At 46.2% G+C, this 24,889-nt stretch overlaps 11 non-coding genes across 11 annotated transcripts; all 11 read left to right on the top strand.

The window, feature by feature from the left end:
- The first annotated feature begins 1,331 nt into the window (after nucleotides 1-1,331).
- On the top strand, nucleotides 1,332-1,522 carry LOC130306040 (U2 spliceosomal RNA). The gene has a single exon (XR_008855440.1). It is a non-coding gene; the product is annotated as a U2 spliceosomal RNA (small nuclear RNA).
- A 2,090-nt stretch (nucleotides 1,523-3,612) lies between these two features.
- Nucleotides 3,613-3,803, top strand: LOC130306039 (U2 spliceosomal RNA). The gene has a single exon (XR_008855439.1). It is a non-coding gene; the product is annotated as a U2 spliceosomal RNA (small nuclear RNA).
- A 2,096-nt stretch (nucleotides 3,804-5,899) lies between these two features.
- Nucleotides 5,900-6,090, top strand: LOC130306038 (U2 spliceosomal RNA). Its single transcript, XR_008855438.1, has one exon. It is a non-coding gene; the product is annotated as a U2 spliceosomal RNA (small nuclear RNA).
- A 2,024-nt stretch (nucleotides 6,091-8,114) lies between these two features.
- Nucleotides 8,115-8,305, top strand: LOC130306037 (U2 spliceosomal RNA). Its single transcript, XR_008855437.1, has one exon. It is a non-coding gene; the product is annotated as a U2 spliceosomal RNA (small nuclear RNA).
- Nucleotides 8,306-10,392: 2,087 nt separating this feature from the next.
- On the top strand, nucleotides 10,393-10,583 carry LOC130306036 (U2 spliceosomal RNA). The gene has a single exon (XR_008855436.1). It is a non-coding gene; the product is annotated as a U2 spliceosomal RNA (small nuclear RNA).
- Nucleotides 10,584-12,678: 2,095 nt separating this feature from the next.
- LOC130306035 (U2 spliceosomal RNA) lies at nucleotides 12,679-12,869 on the top strand. The gene has a single exon (XR_008855435.1). It is a non-coding gene; the product is annotated as a U2 spliceosomal RNA (small nuclear RNA).
- A 2,029-nt stretch (nucleotides 12,870-14,898) lies between these two features.
- On the top strand, nucleotides 14,899-15,089 carry LOC130306034 (U2 spliceosomal RNA). The gene has a single exon (XR_008855434.1). It is a non-coding gene; the product is annotated as a U2 spliceosomal RNA (small nuclear RNA).
- Nucleotides 15,090-17,182: 2,093 nt separating this feature from the next.
- Nucleotides 17,183-17,373, top strand: LOC130306033 (U2 spliceosomal RNA). The gene has a single exon (XR_008855433.1). It is a non-coding gene; the product is annotated as a U2 spliceosomal RNA (small nuclear RNA).
- Nucleotides 17,374-19,470: 2,097 nt separating this feature from the next.
- LOC130306071 (U2 spliceosomal RNA) lies at nucleotides 19,471-19,661 on the top strand. Its single transcript, XR_008855469.1, has one exon. It is a non-coding gene; the product is annotated as a U2 spliceosomal RNA (small nuclear RNA).
- A 2,105-nt stretch (nucleotides 19,662-21,766) lies between these two features.
- Nucleotides 21,767-21,957, top strand: LOC130306066 (U2 spliceosomal RNA). The gene has a single exon (XR_008855465.1). It is a non-coding gene; the product is annotated as a U2 spliceosomal RNA (small nuclear RNA).
- A 2,086-nt stretch (nucleotides 21,958-24,043) lies between these two features.
- Nucleotides 24,044-24,234, top strand: LOC130306054 (U2 spliceosomal RNA). Its single transcript, XR_008855454.1, has one exon. It is a non-coding gene; the product is annotated as a U2 spliceosomal RNA (small nuclear RNA).
- The last annotated feature ends 655 nt before the right edge of the window (nucleotides 24,235-24,889 follow it).

Below are 24,889 nucleotides of genomic sequence, written 5' to 3'. Positions count from 1 at the left end.
ACATTCTGGCCTACTTTCAGCCGATGCGACTTGTCTGTCGCTGAACAGTCGCTTTTTATGTATTCAGCACCTATGTATAATGTTGTAAAAATGCTCTAGAAGCTAAAGTCGCAGAAATGTCACACATATTTGGCCTGCAACTTTCTGTGCGACAAATTCAGACAGGAAAAATCAGTATAAATCCTTAGAAAATTATCCCCCAGTGTCTCCATCTGCTGGCGGTATTGAATAAGCATTGCTGCACTGATGGGGTATGCATTAGACGAAAAAAAAGAAGAAAAAGAAGAATAATACGCCCAGAAAAGAGGCGAAAAGGAGAAAAACGTAAAAAAACGTGAAAAAAAAGTAAGAGGAAGAGAAGGGAAAAAAAGGTGGAAATGGGTTTAAAAGTGATTTCGGCGGAGAAATATATATATATATATATATATATATATATATATATATATATATATATATGCGCACACACACACATAGATATAAACGTATTCTCCGTTGAGATATTGCAGCCGCTGCTGTGTCCAGGCCCAGGAGCCTTAGCACTGTGCTGTGATGTCACTCAATACCACTGACATCACTAGGTGTAAACAACATCTCTCCTTTGCTGTGTATGTGACTATGGAGCTGTTTGGTGATGTCGTCTATTACGGCCTTCATAGAAGCAACAGGAGATTGTTGCATCCATCTTGAACCCTCAGAACTACAGTGCTATGATGTCACTCACTTCCACAGGCCTTGCAGAGTGTAAACAACAACAACCCAGCTTTGTTGTGTATGTAACCATAGGGATTTGTGATGTCACCTAGAACCTTCACAGCAGCGACAGCTTTATGAGGAGCATCAGCACTGCTCTGCCTGAGCAGAACCATCACCGCCATAGGTTGTCAAATAACCCGGATTTAACCCACACAGGTAAGTCCAATGGGGTGCAGGCATGTCCTCTATGCTTACAGCTTCCCGTGGGTGTTGGTTTGATACCGTTTGGGGACAGCCAAGGAGGCATCTGCAGGCAACAAAGGTAGGTGTGTGCTTGTGTGTGTGTTTCCTATGCAGATCCTAAGCCCAGTGTCACATGCAAGTAGGAGGAGTAAGAAGGGTTCCTGGCAAATAATCCGGGTTATGGATTGCATTTAAAAAGGCCCCGTGGGAGTGCAATGGGCCCCTGTCTTGCTGCTTAGCAATAATGGTATGGGTTTAGGTTCTGCTGTGTGTACTGGTGGTTGACTGCCCCCCAGCCCAGAGTGTGCATGGAAAATTGTCTGGCAGCCTCCCTGACAGCAAGCAGTGATAGTGCCCATGAAGGGGACCTTGTTGGGCCCGCCCCTTTCACGGTTATCGCTTCTCGGCCTTTTGGCTAAGATCAAGTGTAGTATCTGTTCTTATCAGTTTAATATCTGATACGTCCCCTATCTGGGGACCATATATTAAATGGATTTTTGAGAACGGGGGCCGATTTCGAAGCTTGCTTCCGTCGCCCTATGCATTGACCCGATATGGCAGTATCTTCGGGTACAGTGCACCACCCCCTTACAGGGTTAAAAAGAAAGATTCCTACTTTCATTGCTACCTGCTTGCTGGCTAGCCAGCTAGCCAGCCCTGTGGGCCTTGCTGCTGCTGCAGCCAAAAAACAAAAGGTGGTGCTGCTGCTGCTTCTGCTGCTTCTGCTTCTGCTTGTGTCTGGCCCCTGTTGGAGCGTCCAGGCACAGGACTTCTGCTGCTGCTGACTAAATGGCCTCCTTAATTGGATCATTTGAGTAGCCAGCACACCTGTGCAGGTAGGGCATGACATGATAGGCAGCTGCCTTGATAGCGGGTGGGTGCTGAATGTTCCTAATTGACAAAATAAGATTAATGCTTATGAAGAAATATAAAATCTCATCCCTTCCCCAATATCGCGCCACACCCCTACCCCTTAATTCCCTGGTTGAACGTGATGGACATATGTCTTTTTTCGACCGTACTAACTATGTAACTATGTAACATAACATGGGGGGGGGGGGGGGTCTCCTGGCTGTTCACACAGGTGTGTCATTGCTGTACATTGACCATGCATTGCTTCTGTGGTATTGCAAAGGCAAAGACAAATGCTTCCAGCCATCCATTGCACTAATGGATTGGTCATCAGCTGGCTGTCTATGTCCCGCATCAATATAGACCAAAGTACAGAGGGTTAGGCTATGCTATTGTGCACCTACCTGATGCATCAGAAGGTGCGAGGCCCTTGCTAAATTCTGTGCACAGACTTTGAGATCTATGCTTTAGACTGTATCTAAACCTGCTCCAACATGGACTGACATTCTGGCCTACTTTCAGCCGATGCGACTTGTCTGTCGCTGAACAGTCGCTTTTTATGTATTCAGCACCTATGTATAATGTTGTAAAAATGCTCTAGAAGCTAAAGTCGCAGAAATGTCACACATATTTGGCCTGCAACTTTCTGTGCGACAAATTCAGACAGGAAAAATCAGTATAAATCCTTAGAAAATTATCCCCCAGTGTCTCCATCTGCTGGCGGTATTGAATAAGCATTGCTGCACTGATGGGGTATGCATTAGACGAAAAAAAAGAAGAAAAAGAAGAATAATACGCCCAGAAAAGAGGCGAAAAGGAGAAAAACGTAAAAAAACGTGAAAAAAAAGTAAGAGGAAGAGAAGGGAAAAAAAGGTGGAAATGGGTTTAAAAGTGATTTCGGCGGAGAAATATATATATATATATATATATATATATATATATATATATATATGCGCACACACACACATAGATATAAACGTATTCTCCGTTGAGATATTGCAGCCGCTGCTGTGTCCAGGCCCAGGAGCCTTAGCACTGTGCTGTGATGTCACTCAATACCACTGACATCACTAGGTGTAAACAACATCTCTCCTTTGCTGTGTATGTGACTATGGAGCTGTTTGGTGATGTCGTCTATTACGGCCTTCATAGAAGCAACAGGAGATTGTTGCATCCATCTTGAACCCTCAGAACTACAGTGCTATGATGTCACTCACTTCCACAGGCCTTGCAGAGTGTAAACAACAACAACCCAGCTTTGTTGTGTATGTAACCATAGGGATTTGTGATGTCACCTAGAACCTTCACAGCAGCGACAGCTTTATGAGGAGCATCAGCACTGCTCTGCCTGAGCAGAACCATCACCGCCATAGGTTGTCAAATAACCCGGATTTAACCCACACAGGTAAGTCCAATGGGGTGCAGGCATGTCCTCTATGCTTACAGCTTCCCGTGGGTGTTGGTTTGATACCGTTTGGGGACAGCCAAGGAGGCATCTGCAGGCAACAAAGGTAGGTGTGTGCTTGTGTGTGTGTTTCCTATGCAGATCCTAAGCCCAGTGTCACATGCAAGTAGGAGGAGTAAGAAGGGTTCCTGGCAAATCCGGGTTATGGATTGCATTTAAAAAGGCCCCGTGGGAGTGCAATGGGCCCCTGTCTTGCTGCTTAGCAATAATGGTATGGGTTTAGGTTCTGCTGTGTGTACTGGTGGTTGACTGCCCCCCAGCCCAGAGTGTGCATGGAAAATTGTCTGGCAGCCTCCCTGACAGCAAGCAGTGATAGTGCCCATGAAGGGGACCTTGTTGGGCCCGCCCCTTTCACGGTTATCGCTTCTCGGCCTTTTGGCTAAGATCAAGTGTAGTATCTGTTCTTATCAGTTTAATATCTGATACGTCCCCTATCTGGGGACCATATATTAAATGGATTTTTGAGAACGGGGGCCGATTTCGAAGCTTGCTTCCGTCGCCCTATGCATTGACCCGATATGGCAGTATCTTCGGGTACAGTGCACCACCCCCTTACAGGGTTAAAAAGAAAGATTCCTACTTTCATTGCTACCTGCTTGCTGGCTAGCCAGCTAGCCAGCCCTGTGGGCCTTGCTGCTGCTGCAGCCAAAAAACAAAAGGTGGTGCTGCTGCTGCTTCTGCTGCTTCTGCTTCTGCTTGTGTCTGGCCCCTGTTGGAGCGTCCAGGCACAGGACTTCTGCTGCTGCTGACTAAATGGCCTCCTTAATTGGATCATTTGAGTAGCCAGCACACCTGTGCAGGTAGGGCATGACATGATAGGCAGCTGCCTTGATAGCGGGTGGGTGCTGAATGTTCCTAATTGACAAAATAAGATTAATGCTTATGAAGAAATATAAAATCTCATCCCTTCCCCAATATCGCGCCACACCCCTACCCCTTAATTCCCTGGTTGAACGTGATGGACATATGTCTTTTTTCGACCGTACTAACTATGTAACTATGTAACATAACATGGGGGGGGGGGGGGGGGGGTCTCCTGGCTGTTCACACAGGTGTGTCATTGCTGTACATTGACCATGCATTGCTTCTGTGGTATTGCAAAGGCAAAGACAAATGCTTCCAGCCATCCATTGCACTAATGGATTGGTCATCAGCTGGCTGTCTATGTCCCGCATCAATATAGACCAAAGTACAGAGGGTTAGGCTATGCTATTGTGCACCTACCTGATGCATCAGAAGGTGCGAGGCCCTTGCTAAATTCTGTGCACAGACTTTGAGATCTATGCTTTAGACTGTATCTAAACCTGCTCCAACATGGACTGACATTCTGGCCTACTTTCAGCCGATGCGACTTGTCTGTCGCTGAACAGTCGCTTTTTATGTATTCAGCACCTATGTATAATGTTGTAAAAATGCTCTAGAAGCTAAAGTCGCAGAAATGTCACACATATTTGGCCTGCAACTTTCTGTGCGACAAATTCAGACAGGAAAAATCAGTATAAATCCTTAGAAAATTATCCCCCAGTGTCTCCATCTGCTGGCGGTATTGAATAAGCATTGCTGCACTGATGGGGTATGCATTAGACGAAAAAAAAGAAGAAAAAGAAGAATAATACGCCCAGAAAAGAGGCGAAAAGGAGAAAAACGTAAAAAAACGTGAAAAAAAAGTAAGAGGAAGAGAAGGGAAAAAAAGGTGGAAATGGGTTTAAAAGTGATTTCGGCGGAGAAATATATATATATATATATATATATATATATATATATATATATATATGCGCACACACACACATAGATATAAACGTATTCTCCGTTGAGATATTGCAGCCGCTGCTGTGTCCAGGCCCAGGAGCCTTAGCACTGTGCTGTGATGTCACTCAATACCACTGACATCACTAGGTGTAAACAACATCTCTCCTTTGCTGTGTATGTGACTATGGAGCTGTTTGGTGATGTCGTCTATTACGGCCTTCATAGAAGCAACAGGAGATTGTTGCATCCATCTTGAACCCTCAGAACTACAGTGCTATGATGTCACTCACTTCCACAGGCCTTGCAGAGTGTAAACAACAACAACCCAGCTTTGTTGTGTATGTAACCATAGGGATTTGTGATGTCACCTAGAACCTTCACAGCAGCGACAGCTTTATGAGGAGCATCAGCACTGCTCTGCCTGAGCAGAACCATCACCGCCATAGGTTGTCAAATAACCCGGATTTAACCCACACAGGTAAGTCCAATGGGGTGCAGGCATGTCCTCTATGCTTACAGCTTCCCGTGGGTGTTGGTTTGATACCGTTTGGGGACAGCCAAGGAGGCATCTGCAGGCAACAAAGGTAGGTGTGTGCTTGTGTGTGTGTTTCCTATGCAGATCCTAAGCCCAGTGTCACATGCAAGTAGGAGGAGTAAGAAGGGTTCCTGGCAAATCCGGGTTATGGATTGCATTTAAAAAGGCCCCGTGGGAGTGCAATGGGCCCCTGTCTTGCTGCTTAGCAATAATGGTATGGGTTTAGGTTCTGCTGTGTGTACTGGTGGTTGACTGCCCCCCAGCCCAGAGTGTGCATGGAAAATTGTCTGGCAGCCTCCCTGACAGCAAGCAGTGATAGTGCCCATGAAGGGGACCTTGTTGGGCCCGCCCCTTTCACGGTTATCGCTTCTCGGCCTTTTGGCTAAGATCAAGTGTAGTATCTGTTCTTATCAGTTTAATATCTGATACGTCCCCTATCTGGGGACCATATATTAAATGGATTTTTGAGAACGGGGGCCGATTTCGAAGCTTGCTTCCGTCGCCCTATGCATTGACCCGATATGGCAGTATCTTCGGGTACAGTGCACCACCCCCTTACAGGGTTAAAAAGAAAGATTCCTACTTTCATTGCTACCTGCTTGCTGGCTAGCCAGCTAGCCAGCCCTGTGGGCCTTGCTGCTGCTGCAGCCAAAAAACAAAAGGTGGTGCTGCTGCTGCTTCTGCTGCTTCTGCTTCTGCTTGTGTCTGGCCCCTGTTGGAGCGTCCAGGCACAGGACTTCTGCTGCTGCTGACTAAATGGCCTCCTTAATTGGATCATTTGAGTAGCCAGCACACCTGTGCAGGTAGGGCATGACATGATAGGCAGCTGCCTTGATAGCGGGTGGGTGCTGAATGTTCCTAATTGACAAAATAAGATTAATGCTTATGAAGAAATATAAAATCTCATCCCTTCCCCAATATCGCGCCACACCCCTACCCCTTAATTCCCTGGTTGAACGTGATGGACATATGTCTTTTTTCGACCGTACTAACTATGTAACTATGTAACATAACATGGGGGGGGGGGGGGGTCTCCTGGCTGTTCACACAGGTGTGTCATTGCTGTACATTGACCATGCATTGCTTCTGTGGTATTGTCTATGTCCCGCATCAATATAGACCAAAGTACAGAGGGTTAGGCTATGCTATTGTGCACCTACCTGATGCATCAGAAGGTGCGAGGCCCTTGCTAAATTCTGTGCACAGACTTTGAGATCTATGCTTTAGACTGTATCTAAACCTGCTCCAACATGGACTGACATTCTGGCCTACTTTCAGCCGATGCGACTTGTCTGTCGCTGAACAGTCGCTTTTTATGTATTCAGCACCTATGTATAATGTTGTAAAAATGCTCTAGAAGCTAAAGTCGCAGAAATGTCACACATATTTGGCCTGCAACTTTCTGTGCGACAAATTCAGACAGGAAAAATCAGTATAAATCCTTAGAAAATTATCCCCCAGTGTCTCCATCTGCTGGCGGTATTGAATAAGCATTGCTGCACTGATGGGGTATGCATTAGACGAAAAAAAAGAAGAAAAAGAAGAATAATACGCCCAGAAAAGAGGCGAAAAGGAGAAAAACGTAAAAAAACGTGAAAAAAAGTAAGAGGAAGAGAAGGGAAAAAAAGGTGGAAATGGGTTTAAAAGTGATTTCGGCGGAGAAATATATATATATATATATATATATATATATATATATATATATGCGCACACACACACATAGATATAAACGTATTCTCCGTTGAGATATTGCAGCCGCTGCTGTGTCCAGGCCCAGGAGCCTTAGCACTGTGCTGTGATGTCACTCAATACCACTGACATCACTAGGTGTAAACAACATCTCTCCTTTGCTGTGTATGTGACTATGGAGCTGTTTGGTGATGTCGTCTATTACGGCCTTCATAGAAGCAACAGGAGATTGTTGCATCCATCTTGAACCCTCAGAACTACAGTGCTATGATGTCACTCACTTCCACAGGCCTTGCAGAGTGTAAACAACAACAACCCAGCTTTGTTGTGTATGTAACCATAGGGATTTGTGATGTCACCTAGAACCTTCACAGCAGCGACAGCTTTATGAGGAGCATCAGCACTGCTCTGCCTGAGCAGAACCATCACCGCCATAGGTTGTCAAATAACCCGGATTTAACCCACACAGGTAAGTCCAATGGGGTGCAGGCATGTCCTCTATGCTTACAGCTTCCCGTGGGTGTTGGTTTGATACCGTTTGGGGACAGCCAAGGAGGCATCTGCAGGCAACAAAGGTAGGTGTGTGCTTGTGTGTGTGTTTCCTATGCAGATCCTAAGCCCAGTGTCACATGCAAGTAGGAGGAGTAAGAAGGGTTCCTGGCAAATCCGGGTTATGGATTGCATTTAAAAAGGCCCCGTGGGAGTGCAATGGGCCCCTGTCTTGCTGCTTAGCAATAATGGTATGGGTTTAGGTTCTGCTGTGTGTACTGGTGGTTGACTGCCCCCCAGCCCAGAGTGTGCATGGAAAATTGTCTGGCAGCCTCCCTGACAGCAAGCAGTGATAGTGCCCATGAAGGGGACCTTGTTGGGCCCGCCCCTTTCACGGTTATCGCTTCTCGGCCTTTTGGCTAAGATCAAGTGTAGTATCTGTTCTTATCAGTTTAATATCTGATACGTCCCCTATCTGGGGACCATATATTAAATGGATTTTTGAGAACGGGGGCCGATTTCGAAGCTTGCTTCCGTCGCCCTATGCATTGACCCGATATGGCAGTATCTTCGGGTACAGTGCACCACCCCCTTACAGGGTTAAAAGAAAGATTCCTACTTTCATTGCTACCTGCTTGCTGGCTAGCCAGCTAGCCAGCCCTGTGGGCCTTGCTGCTGCTGCAGCCAAAAAACAAAAGGTGGTGCTGCTGCTGCTTCTGCTGCTTCTGCTTCTGCTTGTGTCTGGCCCCTGTTGGAGCGTCCAGGCACAGGACTTCTGCTGCTGCTGACTAAATGGCCTCCTTAATTGGATCATTTGAGTAGCCAGCACACCTGTGCAGGTAGGGCATGACATGATAGGCAGCTGCCTTGATAGCGGGTGGGTGCTGAATGTTCCTAATTGACAAAATAAGATTAATGCTTATGAAGAAATATAAAATCTCATCCCTTCCCCAATATCGCGCCACACCCCTACCCCTTAATTCCCTGGTTGAACGTGATGGACATATGTCTTTTTTCGACCGTACTAACTATGTAACTATGTAACATAACATGGGGGGGGGGGGGGGGTCTCCTGGCTGTTCACACAGGTGTGTCATTGCTGTACATTGACCATGCATTGCTTCTGTGGTATTGCAAAGGCAAAGACAAATGCTTCCAGCCATCCATTGCACTAATGGATTGGTCATCAGCTGGCTGTCTATGTCCCGCATCAATATAGACCAAAGTACAGAGGGTTAGGCTATGCTATTGTGCACCTACCTGATGCATCAGAAGGTGCGAGGCCCTTGCTAAATTCTGTGCACAGACTTTGAGATCTATGCTTTAGACTGTATCTAAACCTGCTCCAACATGGACTGACATTCTGGCCTACTTTCAGCCGATGCGACTTGTCTGTCGCTGAACAGTCGCTTTTTATGTATTCAGCACCTATGTATAATGTTGTAAAAATGCTCTAGAAGCTAAAGTCGCAGAAATGTCACACATATTTGGCCTGCAACTTTCTGTGTGACAAATTCAGACAGGAAAAATCAGTATAAATCCTTAGAAAATTATCCCCCAGTGTCTCCATCTGCTGGCGGTATTGAATAAGCATTGCTGCACTGATGGGGTATGCATTAGACGAAAAAAAAGAAGAAAAAGAAGAATAATACGCCCAGAAAAGAGGCGAAAAGGAGAAAAACGTAAAAAAACGTGAAAAAAAAGTAAGAGGAAGAGAAGGGAAAAAAAGGTGGAAATGGGTTTAAAAGTGATTTCGGCGGAGAAATATATATATATATATATATATATATATATATATATATATATGCGCACACACACACATAGATATAAACGTATTCTCCGTTGAGATATTGCAGCCGCTGCTGTGTCCAGGCCCAGGAGCCTTAGCACTGTGCTGTGATGTCACTCAATACCACTGACATCACTAGGTGTAAACAACATCTCTCCTTTGCTGTGTATGTGACTATGGAGCTGTTTGGTGATGTCGTCTATTACGGCCTTCATAGAAGCAACAGGAGATTGTTGCATCCATCTTGAACCCTCAGAACTACAGTGCTATGATGTCACTCACTTCCACAGGCCTTGCAGAGTGTAAACAACAACAACCCAGCTTTGTTGTGTATGTAACCATAGGGATTTGTGATGTCACCTAGAACCTTCACAGCAGCGACAGCTTTATGAGGAGCATCAGCACTGCTCTGCCTGAGCAGAACCATCACCGCCATAGGTTGTCAAATAACCCGGATTTAACCCACACAGGTAAGTCCAATGGGGTGCAGGCATGTCCTCTATGCTTACAGCTTCCGTGGGTGTTGGTTTGATACCGTTTGGGGACAGCCAAGGAGGCATCTGCAGGCAACAAAGGTAGGTGTGTGCTTGTGTGTGTGTTTCCTATGCAGATCCTAAGCCCAGTGTCACATGCAAGTAGGAGGAGTAAGAAGGGTTCCTGGCAAATCCGGGTTATGGATTGCATTTAAAAAGGCCCCGTGGGAGTGCAATGGGCCCCTGTCTTGCTGCTTAGCAATAATGGTATGGGTTTAGGTTCTGCTGTGTGTACTGGTGGTTGACTGCCCCCCAGCCCAGAGTGTGCATGGAAAATTGTCTGGCAGCCTCCCTGACAGCAAGCAGTGATAGTGCCCATGAAGGGGACCTTGTTGGGCCCGCCCCTTTCACGGTTATCGCTTCTCGGCCTTTTGGCTAAGATCAAGTGTAGTATCTGTTCTTATCAGTTTAATATCTGATACGTCCCCTATCTGGGGACCATATATTAAATGGATTTTTGAGAACGGGGGCCGATTTCGAAGCTTGCTTCCGTCGCCCTATGCATTGACCCGATATGGCAGTATCTTCGGGTACAGTGCACCACCCCCTTACAGGGTTAAAAAGAAAGATTCCTACTTTCATTGCTACCTGCTTGCTGGCTAGCCAGCTAGCCAGCCCTGTGGGCCTTGCTGCTGCTGCAGCCAAAAAACAAAAGGTGGTGCTGCTGCTGCTTCTGCTGCTTCTGCTTCTGCTTGTGTCTGGCCCCTGTTGGAGCGTCCAGGCACAGGACTTCTGCTGCTGCTGACTAAATGGCCTCCTTAATTGGATCATTTGAGTAGCCAGCACACCTGTGCAGGTAGGGCATGACATGATAGGCAGCTGCCTTGATAGCGGGTGGGTGCTGAATGTTCCTAATTGACAAAATAAGATTAATGCTTATGAAGAAATATAAAATCTCATCCCTTCCCCAATATCGCGCCACACCCCTACCCCTTAATTCCCTGGTTGAACGTGATGGACATATGTCTTTTTCGACCGTACTAACTATGTAACTATGTAACATAACATGGGGGGGGGGGGGGGGGTCTCCTGGCTGTTCACACAGGTGTGTCATTGCTGTACATTGACCATGCATTGCTTCTGTGGTATTGCAAAGGCAAAGACAAATGCTTCCAGCCATCCATTGCACTAATGGATTGGTCATCAGCTGGCTGTCTATGTCCCGCATCAATATAGACCAAAGTACAGAGGGTTAGGCTATGCTATTGTGCACCTACCTGATGCATCAGAAGGTGCGAGGCCCTTGCTAAATTCTGTGCACAGACTTTGAGATCTATGCTTTAGACTGTATCTAAACCTGCTCCAACATGGACTGACATTCTGGCCTACTTTCAGCCGATGCGACTTGTCTGTCGCTGAACAGTCGCTTTTTATGTATTCAGCACCTATGTATAATGTTGTAAAAATGCTCTAGAAGCTAAAGTCGCAGAAATGTCACACATATTTGGCCTGCAACTTTCTGTGCGACAAATTCAGACAGGAAAAATCAGTATAAATCCTTAGAAAATTATCCCCCAGTGTCTCCATCTGCTGGCGGTATTGAATAAGCATTGCTGCACTGATGGGGTATGCATTAGACGAAAAAAAAGAAGAAAAAGAAGAATAATACGCCCAGAAAAGAGGCGAAAAGGAGAAAAACGTAAAAAAACGTGAAAAAAAAGTAAGAGGAAGAGAAGGGAAAAAAAGGTGGAAATGGGTTTAAAAGTGATTTCGGCGGAGAAATATATATATATATATATATATATATATATATATATATATATATATATGCGCACACACACACATAGATATAAACGTATTCTCCGTTGAGATATTGCAGCCGCTGCTGTGTCCAGGCCCAGGAGCCTTAGCACTGTGCTGTGATGTCACTCAATACCACTGACATCACTAGGTGTAAACAACATCTCTCCTTTGCTGTGTATGTGACTATGGAGCTGTTTGGTGATGTCGTCTATTACGGCCTTCATAGAAGCAACAGGAGATTGTTGCATCCATCTTGAACCCTCAGAACTACAGTGCTATGATGTCACTCACTTCCACAGGCCTTGCAGAGTGTAAACAACAACAACCCAGCTTTGTTGTGTATGTAACCATAGGGATTTGTGATGTCACCTAGAACCTTCACAGCAGCGACAGCTTTATGAGGAGCATCAGCACTGCTCTGCCTGAGCAGAACCATCACCGCCATAGGTTGTCAAATAACCCGGATTTAACCCACACAGGTAAGTCCAATGGGGTGCAGGCATGTCCTCTATGCTTACAGCTTCCCGTGGGTGTTGGTTTGATACCGTTTGGGGACAGCCAAGGAGGCATCTGCAGGCAACAAAGGTAGGTGTGTGCTTGTGTGTGTGTTTCCTATGCAGATCCTAAGCCCAGTGTCACATGCAAGTAGGAGGAGTAAGAAGGGTTCCTGGCAAATCCGGGTTATGGATTGCATTTAAAAAGGCCCCGTGGGAGTGCAATGGGCCCCTGTCTTGCTGCTTAGCAATAATGGTATGGGTTTAGGTTCTGCTGTGTGTACTGGTGGTTGACTGCCCCCCAGCCCAGAGTGTGCATGGAAAATTGTCTGGCAGCCTCCCTGACAGCAAGCAGTGATAGTGCCCATGAAGGGGACCTTGTTGGGCCCGCCCCTTTCACGGTTATCGCTTCTCGGCCTTTTGGCTAAGATCAAGTGTAGTATCTGTTCTTATCAGTTTAATATCTGATACGTCCCCTATCTGGGGACCATATATTAAATGGATTTTTGAGAACGGGGGCCGATTTCGAAGCTTGCTTCCGTCGCCCTATGCATTGACCCGATATGGCAGTATCTTCGGGTACAGTGCACCACCCCCTTACAGGGTTAAAAAGAAAGATTCCTACTTTCATTGCTACCTGCTTGCTGGCTAGCCAGCTAGCCAGCCCTGTGGGCCTTGCTGCTGCTGCAGCCAAAAAACAAAAGGTGGTGCTGCTGCTGCTTCTGCTGCTTCTGCTTCTGCTTGTGTCTGGCCCCTGTTGGAGCGTCCAGGCACAGGACTTCTGCTGCTGCTGACTAAATGGCCTCCTTAATTGGATCATTTGAGTAGCCAGCACACCTGTGCAGGTAGGGCATGACATGATAGGCAGCTGCCTTGATAGCGGGTGGGTGCTGAATGTTCCTAATTGACAAAATAAGATTAATGCTTATGAAGAAATATAAAATCTCATCCCTTCCCCAATATCGCGCCACACCCCTACCCCTTAATTCCCTGGTTGAACATGGGGGGGGGGGGGGGGGGTCTCCTGGCTGTTCACACAGGTGTGTCATTGCTGTACATTGACCATGCATTGCTTCTGTGGTATTGCAAAGGCAAAGACAAATGCTTCCAGCCATCCATTGCACTAATGGATTGGTCATCAGCTGGCTGTCTATGTCCCGCATCAATATAGACCAAAGTACAGAGGGTTAGGCTATGCTATTGTGCACCTACCTGATGCATCAGAAGGTGCGAGGCCCTTGCTAAATTCTGTGCACAGACTTTGAGATCTATGCTTTAGACTGTATCTAAACCTGCTCCAACATGGACTGACATTCTGGCCTACTTTCAGCCGATGCGACTTGTCTGTCGCTGAACAGTCGCTTTTTATGTATTCAGCACCTATGTATAATGTTGTAAAAATGCTCTAGAAGCTAAAGTCGCAGAAATGTCACACATATTTGGCCTGCAACTTTCTGTGCGACAAATTCAGACAGGAAAAATCAGTATAAATCCTTAGAAAATTATCCCCCAGTGTCTCCATCTGCTGGCGGTATTGAATAAGCATTGCTGCACTGATGGGGTATGCATTAGACGAAAAAAAAGAAGAAAAAGAAGAATAATACGCCCAGAAAAGAGGCGAAAAGGAGAAAAACGTTAAAAAACGTGAAAAAAAAGTAAGAGGAAGAGAAGGGAAAAAAAGGTGGAAATGGGTTTAAAAGTGATTTCGGCGGAGAAATATATATATATATATATATATATATATATATATATGCGCACACACACACATAGATATAAACGTATTCTCCGTTGAGATATTGCAGCCGCTGCTGTGTCCAGGCCCAGGAGCCTTAGCACTGTGCTGTGATGTCACTCAATACCACTGACATCACTAGGTGTAAACAACATCTCTCCTTTGCTGTGTATGTGACTATGGAGCTGTTTGGTGATGTCGTCTATTACGGCCTTCATAGAAGCAACAGGAGATTGTTGCATCCATCTTGAACCCTCAGAACTACAGTGCTATGATGTCACTCACTTCCACAGGCCTTGCAGAGTGTAAACAACAACAACCCAGCTTTGTTGTGTATGTAACCAAAGGGATTTGTGATGTCACCTAGAACCTTCACAGCAGCGACAGCTTTATGAGGAGCATCAGCACTGCTCTGCCTGAGCAGAACCATCACCGCCATAGGTTGTCAAATAACCCGGATTTAACCCACACAGGTAAGTCCAATGGGGTGCAGGCATGTCCTCTATGCTTACAGCTTCCCGTGGGTGTTGGTTTGATACCGTTTGGGGACAGCCAAGGAGGCATCTGCAGGCAACAAAGGTAGGTGTGTGCTTGTGTGTGTGTTTCCTATGCAGATCCTAAGCCCAGTGTCACATGCAAGTAGGAGGAGTAAGAAGGGTTCCTGGCAAATCCGGGTTATGGATTGCATTTAAAAAGGCCCCGTGGGAGTGCAATGGGCCCCTGTCTTGCTGCTTAGCAATAATGGTATGGGTTTAAGTTCTGCTGTGTGTACTGGTGGTTGACTGCCCCCCAGCCCAGAGTGTGCATGGAAAATTGTCTGGCAGCCTCCCTGACAGCAAGCAGTGATAGTGCCCATGAAGGGGACCTTGTTGGGCCCACCCCTTTCACGGTTATCGCTTCTCGGCCTTTTGGCTAAGATCAAGTGTAGTATCTGTTCTTATCAGTTTAATATCTGATACGTCCCCTATCTGGGGACCATATATTAAATGGATTTTTGAGAACGGGGGCCGATTTCGAAGCTTGCTTCCGTCGCCCTATGCATTGACCCGATATGGCAGTATCTTCGGGTACAGTGCACCACCCCCTTACAGGGTTAAAAAGAAAGATTCCTACTTTCATTGCTACCTGCTTGCTGGCTAGCCAGCTAGCCAGCCCTGTGGGCCTTGCTGCTGCTGCAGCCAAAAAACAAAAGGTGGTGCTGCTGCTGCTTCTGCTGCTTCTGCTTCTGCTTGTGTCTGGCCCCTGTTGGAGCGTCCAGGCACAGGACTTCTGCTGCTGCTGACTAAATGGCCTCCTTAATTGGATCATTTGAGTAGCCAGCACACCTGTGCAGGTAGGGCATGACATGATAGGCAGCTGCCTTGATAGCGGGTGGGTGCTGAATGTTCCTAATTGACAAAATAAGATTAATGCTTATGAAGAAATATAAAATCTCATCCCTTCCCCAATATCGCGCCACACCCCTACCCCTTAATTCCCTGGTTGAACGTGATGGACATATGTCTTTTTTCGACCGTACTAACTATGTAACTATGTAACATAACATGGGGGGGGGGGGGGGGTCTCCTGGCTGTTCACACAGGTGTGTCATTGCTGTACATTGACCATGCATTGCTTCTGTGGTATTGCAAAGGCAAAGACAAATGCTTCCAGCCATCCATTGCACTAATGGATTGGTCATCAGCTGGCTGTCTATGTCCCGCATCAATATAGACCAAAGTACAGAGGGTTAGGCTATGCTATTGTGCACCTACCTGATGCATCAGAAGGTGCGAGGCCCTTGCTAAATTCTGTGCACAGACTTTGAGATCTATGCTTTAGACTGTATCTAAACCTGCTCCAACATGGACTGACATTCTGGCCTACTTTCAGCCGATGCGACTTGTCTGTCGCTGAACAGTCGCTTTTTATGTATTCAGCACCTATGTATAATGTTGTAAAAATGCTCTAGAAGCTAAAGTCGCAGAAATGTCACACATATTTGGCCTGCAACTTTCTGTGCGACAAATTCAGACAGGAAAAATCAGTATAAATCCTTAGAAAATTATCCCCCAGTGTCTCCATCTGCTGGCGGTATTGAATAAGCATTGCTGCACTGATGGGGTATGCATTAGACGAAAAAAAAGAAGAAAAAGAAGAATAATACGCCCAGAAAAGAGGCGAAAAGGAGAAAAACGTAAAAAAACGTGAAAAAAAAGTAAGAGGAAGAGAAGGGAAAAAAAGGTGGAAATGGGTTTAAAAGTGATTTCGGCGGAGAAATATATATATATATATATATATATATATATATATATATATATATATGCGCACACACACACATAGATATAAACGTATTCTCCGTTGAGATATTGCAGCCGCTGCTGTGTCCAGGCCCAGGAGCCTTAGCACTGTGCTGTGATGTCACTCAATACCACTGACATCACTAGGTGTAAACAACATCTCTCCTTTGCTGTGTATGTGACTATGGAGCTGTTTGGTGATGTCGTCTATTACGGCCTTCATAGAAGCAACAGGAGATTGTTGCATCCATCTTGAACCCTCAGAACTACAGTGCTATGATGTCACTCACTTCCACAGGCCTTGCAGAGTGTAAACAACAACAACCCAGCTTTGTTGTGTATGTAACCAAAGGGATTTGTGATGTCACCTAGAACCTTCACAGCAGCGACAGCTTTATGAGGAGCATCAGCACTGCTCTGCCTGAGCAGAACCATCACCGCCATAGGTTGTCAAATAACCCGGATTTAACCCACACAGGTAAGTCCAATGGGGTGCAGGCATGTCCTCTATGCTTACAGCTTCCCGTGGGTGTTGGTTTGATACCGTTTGGGGACAGCCAAGGAGGCATCTGCAGGCAACAAAGGTAGGTGTGTGCTTGTGTGTGTGTTTCCTATGCAGATCCTAAGCCCAGTGTCACATGCAAGTAGGAGGAGTAAGAAGGGTTCCTGGCAAATCCGGGTTATGGATTGCATTTAAAAAGGCCCCGTGGGAGTGCAATGGGCCCCTGTCTTGCTGCTTAGCAATAATGGTATGGGTTTAGGTTCTGCTGTGTGTACTGGTGGTTGACTGCCCCCCAGCCCAGAGTGTGCATGGAAAATTGTCTGGCAGCCTCCCTGACAGCAAGCAGTGATAGTGCCCATGAAGGGGACCTTGTTGGGCCCGCCCCTTTCACGGTTATCGCTTCTCGGCCTTTTGGCTAAGATCAAGTGTAGTATCTGTTCTTATCAGTTTAATATCTGATACGTCCCCTATCTGGGGACCATATATTAAATGGATTTTTGAGAACGGGGGCCGATTTCGAAGCTTGCTTCCGTCGCCCTATGCATTGACCCGATATGGCAGTATCTTCGGGTACAGTGCACCACCCCCTTACAGGGTTAAAAAGAAAGATTCCTACTTTCATTGCTACCTGCTTGCTGGCTAGCCAGCTAGCCAGCCCTGTGGGCCTTGCTGCTGCTGCAGCCAAAAAACAAAAGGTGGTGCTGCTGCTGCTTCTGCTGCTTCTGCTTCTGCTTGTGTCTGGCCCCTGTTGGAGCGTCCAGGCACAGGACTTCTGCTGCTGCTGACTAAATGGCCTCCTTAATTGGATCATTTGAGTAGCCAGCACACCTGTGCAGGTAGGGCATGACATGATAGGCAGCTGCCTTGATAGCGGGTGGGTGCTGAATGTTCCTAATTGACAAAATAAGATTAATGCTTATGAAGAAATATAAAATCTCATCCCCTCCCCAATATCGCGCCACACCCCTACCCCTTAATTCCCTGGTTGAACGTGATGGACATATGTCTTTTTTCGACCGTACTAACTATGTAACTATGTAACATAACATGGGGGGGGGGGGGGGGGGGGTCTCCTGGCTGTTCACACAGGTGTGTCATTGCTGTACATTGACCATGCATTGCTTCTGTGGTATTGCAAAGGCAAAGACAAATGCTTCCAGCCATCCATTGCACTAATGGATTGGTCATCAGCTGGCTGTCTATGTCCCGCATCAATATAGACCAAAGTACAGAGGGTTAGGCTATGCTATTGTGCACCTACCTGATGCATCAGAAGGTGCGAGGCCCTTGCTAAATTCTGTGCACAGACTTTGAGATCTATGCTTTAGACTGTATCTAAACCTGCTCCAACATGGACTGACATTCTGGCCTACTTTCAGCCGATGCGACTTGTCTGTCGCTGAACAGTCGCTTTTTATGTATTCAGCACCTATGTATAATGTTGTAAAAATGCTCTAGAAGCTAAAGTCGCAGAAATGTCACACATATTTGGCCTGCAACTTTCTGTGCGACAAATTCAGACAGGAAAAATCAGTATAAATCCTTAGAAAATTATCCCCCAGTGTCTCCATCTGCTGGCGGTATTGAATAAGCATTGCTGCACTGATGGGGTATGCATTAGACGAAAAAAAAGAAGAAAAAGAAGAATAATACGCCCAGAAAAGAGGCGAAAAGGAGAAAAACGTAAAAAAACGTGAAAAAAAAGTAAGAGGAAGAGAAGGGAAAAAAAGGTGGAAATGGGTTTAAAAGTGATTTCGGCGGAGAAATATATATATATATATATATATATATATATATATATATATATATATGCGCACACACACACATAGATATAAACGTATTCTCCGTTGAGATATTGCAGCCGCTGCTGTGTCCAGGCCCAGGAGCCTTAGCACTGTGCTGTGATGTCACTCAATACCACTGACATCACTAGGTGTAAACAACATCTCTCCTTTGCTGTGTATGTGACTATGGAGCTGTTTGGTGATGTCGTCTATTACGGCCTTCATAGAAGCAACAGGAGATTGTTGCATCCATCTTGAACCCTCAGAACTACAGTGCTATGATGTCACTCACTTCCACAGGCCTTGCAGAGTGTAAACAACAACAACCCAGCTTTGTTGTGTATGTAACCAAAGGGATTTGTGATGTCACCTAGAACCTTCACAGCAGCGACAGCTTTATGAGGAGCATCAGCACTGCTCTGCCTGAGCAGAACCATCACCGCCATAGGTTGTCAAATAACCCGGATTTAACCCACACAGGTAAGTCCAATGGGGTGCAGGCATGTCCTCTATGCTTACAGCTTCCCGTGGGTGTTGGTTTGATACCGTTTGGGGACAGCCAAGGAGGCATCTGCAGGCAACAAAGGTAGGTGTGTGCTTGTGTGTGTGTTTCCTATGCAGATCCTAAGCCCAGTGTCACATGCAAGTAGGAGGAGTAAGAAGGGTTCCTGGCAAATCCGGGTTATGGATTGCATTTAAAAAGGCCCCGTGGGAGTGCAATGGGCCCCTGTCTTGCTGCTTAGCAATAATGGTATGGGTTTAGGTTCTGCTGTGTGTACTGGTGGTTGACTGCCCCCCAGCCCAGAGTGTGCATGGAAAATTGTCTGGCAGCCTCCCTGACAGCAAGCAGTGATAGTGCCCATGAAGGGGACCTTGTTGGGCCCGCCCCTTTCACGGTTATCGCTTCTCGGCCTTTTGGCTAAGATCAAGTGTAGTATCTGTTCTTATCAGTTTAATATCTGATACGTCCCCTATCTGGGGACCATATATTAAATGGATTTTTGAGAACGGGGGCCGATTTCGAAGCTTGCTTCCGTCGCCCTATGCATTGACCCGATATGGCAGTATCTTCGGGTACAGTGCACCACCCCCTTACAGGGTTAAAAAGAAAGATTCCTACTTTCATTGCTACCTGCTTGCTGGCTAGCCAGCTAGCCAGCCCTGTGGGCCTTGCTGCTGCTGCAGCCAAAAAACAAAAGGTGGTGCTGCTGCTGCTTCTGCTGCTTCTGCTTCTGCTTGTGTCTGGCCCCTGTTGGAGCGTCCAGGCACAGGACTTCTGCTGCTGCTGACTAAATGGCCTCCTTAATTGGATCATTTGAGTAGCCAGCACACCTGTGCAGGTAGGGCATGACATGATAGGCAGCTGCCTTGATAGCGGGTGGGTGCTGAATGTTCCTAATTGACAAAATAAGATTAATGCTTATGAAGAAATATAAAATCTCATCCCTTCCCCAATATCGCGCCACACCCCTACCCCTTAATTCCCTGGTTGAACGTGATGGACATATGTCTTTTTTCGACCGTACTAACTATGTAACTATGTAACATAACATGGGGGGGGGGGGGGGGGGTCTCCTGGCTGTTCACACAGGTGTGTCATTGCTGTACATTGACCATGCATTGCTTCTGTGGTATTGCAAAGGCAAAGACAAATGCTTCCAGCCATCCATTGCACTAATGGATTGGTCATCAGCTGGCTGTCTATGTCCCGCATCAATATAGACCAAAGTACAGAGGGTTAGGCTATGCTATTGTGCACCTACCTGATGCATCAGAAGGTGCGAGGCCCTTGCTAAATTCTGTGCACAGACTTTGAGATCTATACTTTAGACTGTATCTAAACCTGCTCCAACATGGACTGACATTCTGGCCTACTTTCAGCCGATGCGACTTGTCTGTCGCTGAACAGTCGCTTTTTATGTATTCAGCACCTATGTATAATGTTGTAAAAATGCTCTAGAAGCTAAAGTCGCAGAAATGTCACACATATTTGGCCTGCAACTTTCTGTGCGACAAATTCAGACAGGAAAAATCAGTATAAATCCTTAGAAAATTATCCCCCACTGTCTCCATCTGCTGGCGGTATTGAATAAGCATTGCTGCACTGATGGGGTATGCATTAGACGAAAAAAAAGAAGAAAAAGAAGAATAATACGCCCAGAAAAGAGGCGAAAAGGAGAAAAACGTAAAAAAACGTGAAAAAAAAGTAAGAGGAAGAGAAGGGAAAAAAAGGTGGAAATGGGTTTAAAAGTGATTTCGGCGGAGAAATATATATATATATATATATATATATATATATATATATATATATATATATATATATGCGCACACACACACATAGATATAAACGTATTCTCCGTTGAGATATTGCAGCCGCTGCTGTGTCCAGGCCCAGGAGCCTTAGCACTGTGCTGTGATGTCACTCAATACCACTGACATCACTAGGTGTAAACAACATCTCTCCTTTGCTGTGTATGTGACTATGGAGCTGTTTGGTGATGTCGTCTATTACGGCCTTCATAGAAGCAACAGGAGATTGTTGCATCCATCTTGAACCCTCAGAACTACAGTGCTATGATGTCACTCACTTCCACAGGCCTTGCAGAGTGTAAACAACAACAACCCAGCTTTGTTGTGTATGTAACCAAAGGGATTTGTGATGTCACCTAGAACCTTCACAGCAGCGACAGCTTTATGAGGAGCATCAGCACTGCTCTGCCTGAGCAGAACCATCACCGCCATAGGTTGTCAAATAACCCGGATTTAACCCACACAGGTAAGTCCAATGGGGTGCAGGCATGTCCTCTATGCTTACAGCTTCCCGTGGGTGTTGGTTTGATACCGTTTGGGGACAGCCAAGGAGGCATCTGCAGGCAACAAAGGTAGGTGTGTGCTTGTGTGTGTGTTTCCTATGCAGATCCTAAGCCCAGTGTCACATGCAAGTAGGAGGAGTAAGAAGGGTTCCTGGCAAATCCGGGTTATGGATTGCATTTAAAAAGGCCCCGTGGGAGTGCAATGGGCCCCTGTCTTGCTGCTTAGCAATAATGGTATGGGTTTAGGTTCTGCTGTGTGTACTGGTGGTTGACTGCCCCCCAGCCCAGAGTGTGCATGGAAAATTGTCTGGCAGCCTCCCTGACAGCAAGCAGTGATAGTGCCCATGAAGGGGACCTTGTTGGGCCCGCCCCTTTCACGGTTATCGCTTCTCGGCCTTTTGGCTAAGATCAAGTGTAGTATCTGTTCTTATCAGTTTAATATCTGATACGTCCCCTATCTGGGGACCATATATTAAATGGATTTTTGAGAACGGGGGCCGATTTCGAAGCTTGCTTCCGTCGCCCTATGCATTGACCCGATATGGCAGTATCTTCGGGTACAGTGCACCACCCCCTTACAGGGTTAAAAAGAAAGATTCCTACTTTCATTGCTACCTGCTTGCTGGCTAGCCAGCTAGCCAGCCCTGTGGGCCTTGCTGCTGCTGCAGCCAAAAAACAAAAGGTGGTGCTGCTGCTGCTTCTGCTGCTTCTGCTTCTGCTTGTGTCTGGCCCCTGTTGGAGCGTCCAGGCACAGGACTTCTGCTGCTGCTGACTAAATGGCCTCCTTAATTGGATCATTTGAGTAGCCAGCACACCTGTGCAGGTAGGGCATGACATGATAGGCAGCTGCCTTGATAGCGGGTGGGTGCTGAATGTTCCTAATTGACAAAATAAGATTAATGCTTATGAAGAAATATAAAATCTCATCCCTTCCCCAATATCGCGCCACACCCCTACCCCTTAATTCCCTGGTTGAACGTGATGGACATATGTCTTTTTTCGACCGTACTAACTATGTAACTATGTAACATAACATGGGGGGGGGGGGGGGTCTCCTGGCTGTTCACACAGGTGTGTCATTGCTGTACATTGACCATGCATTGCTTCTGTGGTATTGCAAAGGCAAAGACAAATGCTTCCAGCCATCCATTGCACTAATGGATTGGTCATCAGCTGGCTGTCTATGTCCCGCATCAATATAGACCAAAGTACAGAGGGTTAGGCTATGCTATTGTGCACCTACCTGATGCATCAGAAGGTGCGAGGCCCTTGCTAAATTCTGTGCACAGACTTTGAGATCTATGCTTTAGACTGTATCTAAACCTGCTCCAACATGGACTGACATTCTGGCCTACTTTCAGCCGATGCGACTTGTCTGTCGCTGAACAGTCGCTTTTTATGTATTCAGCACCTATGTATAATGTTGTAAAAATGCTCTAGAAGCTAAAGTCGCAGAAATGTCACACATATTTGGCCTGCAACTTTCTGTGCGACAAATTCAGACAGGAAAAATCAGTATAAATCCTTAGAAAATTATCCCCCAGTGTCTCCATCTGCTGGCGGTATTGAATAAGCATTGCTGCACTGATGGGGTATGCATTAGACGAAAAAAAAGAAGAAAAAGAAGAATAATACGCCCAGAAAAGAGGCGAAAAGGAGAAAAACGTAAAAAAACGTGAAAAAAAAGTAAGAGGAAGAGAAGGGAAAAAAAGGTGGAAATGGGTTTAAAAGTGATTTCGGCGGAGAAATATATATATATATATATATATATATATATATATATATATGCGCACACACACACATAGATATAAACGTATTCTCCGTTGAGATATTGCAGCCGCTGCTGTGTCCAGGCCCAGGAGCCTTAGCACTGTGCTGTGATGTCACTCAATACCACTGACATCACTAGGTGTAAACAACATCTCTCCTTTGCTGTGTATGTGACTATGGAGCTGTTTGGTGATGTCGTCTATTACGGCCTTCATAGAAGCAACAGGAGATTGTTGCATCCATCTTGAACCCTCAGAACTACAGTGCTATGATGTCACTCACTTCCACAGGCCTTGCAGAGTGTAAACAACAACAACCCAGCTTTGTTGTGTATGTAACCAAAGGGATTTGTGATGTCACCTAGAACCTTCACAGCAGCGACAGCTTTATGAGGAGCATCAGCACTGCTCTGCCTGAGCAGAACCATCACCGCCATAGGTTGTCAAATAACCCGGATTTAACCCACACAGGTAAGTCCAATGGGGTGCAGGCATGTCCTCTATGCTTACAGCTTCCCGTGGGTGTTGGTTTGATACCGTTTGGGGACAGCCAAGGAGGCATCTGCAGGCAACAAAGGTAGGTGTGTGCTTGTGTGTGTGTTTCCTATGCAGATCCTAAGCCCAGTGTCACATGCAAGTAGGAGGAGTAAGAAGGGTTCCTGGCAAATCCGGGTTATGGATTGCATTTAAAAAGGCCCCGTGGGAGTGCAATGGGCCCCTGTCTTGCTGCTTAGCAATAATGGTATGGGTTTAGGTTCTGCTGTGTGTACTGGTGGTTGACTGCCCCCCAGCCCAGAGTGTGCATGGAAAATTGTCTGGCAGCCTCCCTGACAGCAAGCAGTGATAGTGCCCATGAAGGGGACCTTGTTGGGCCCGCCCCTTTCACGGTTATCGCTTCTCGGCCTTTTGGCTAAGATCAAGTGTAGTATCTGTTCTTATCAGTTTAATATCTGATACGTCCCCTATCTGGGGACCATATATTAAATGGATTTTTGAGAACGGGGGCCGATTTCGAAGCTTGCTTCCGTCGCCCTATGCATTGACCCGATATGGCAGTATCTTCGGGTACAGTGCACCACCCCCTTACAGGGTTAAAAAGAAAGATTCCTACTTTCATTGCTACCTGCTTGCTGGCTAGCCAGCTAGCCAGCCCTGTGGGCCTTGCTGCTGCTGCAGCCAAAAAACAAAAGGTGGTGCTGCTGCTGCTTCTGCTGCTTCTGCTTCTGCTTGTGTCTGGCCCCTGTTGGAGCGTCCAGGCACAGGACTTCTGCTGCTGCTGACTAAATGGCCTCCTTAATTGGATCATTTGAGTAGCCAGCACACCTGTGCAGGTAGGGCATGACATGATAGGCAGCTGCCTTGATAGCGGGTGGGTGCTGAATGTTCCTAATTGACAAAATAAGATTAATGCTTATGAAGAAATATAAAATCTCATCCCTTCCCCAATATCGCGCCACACCCCTACCCCTTAATTCCCTGGTTGAACGTGATGGACATATGTCTTTTTTCGACCGTACTAACTATGTAACTATGTAACATAACATGGGGGGGGGGGGGGGTCTCCTGGCTGTTCACACAGGTGTGTCATTGCTGTACATTGACCATGCATTGCTTCTGTGGTATTGCAAAGGCAAAGACAAATGCTTCCAGCCATCCATTGCACTAATGGATTGGTCATCAGCTGGCTGTCTATGTCCCGCATCAATATAGACCAAAGTACAGAGGGTTAGGCTATG

This window comes from Hyla sarda, unplaced genomic scaffold (genome assembly GCF_029499605.1).
Source record: "Hyla sarda isolate aHylSar1 unplaced genomic scaffold, aHylSar1.hap1 scaffold_1352, whole genome shotgun sequence".
In the NCBI taxonomy this organism is placed as follows: Eukaryota; Metazoa; Chordata; class Amphibia; order Anura; family Hylidae; genus Hyla; species Hyla sarda.
Note: the sequence above shows the minus strand (reverse complement) of the source record. Positions and strands in the feature narration are given on the sequence as shown.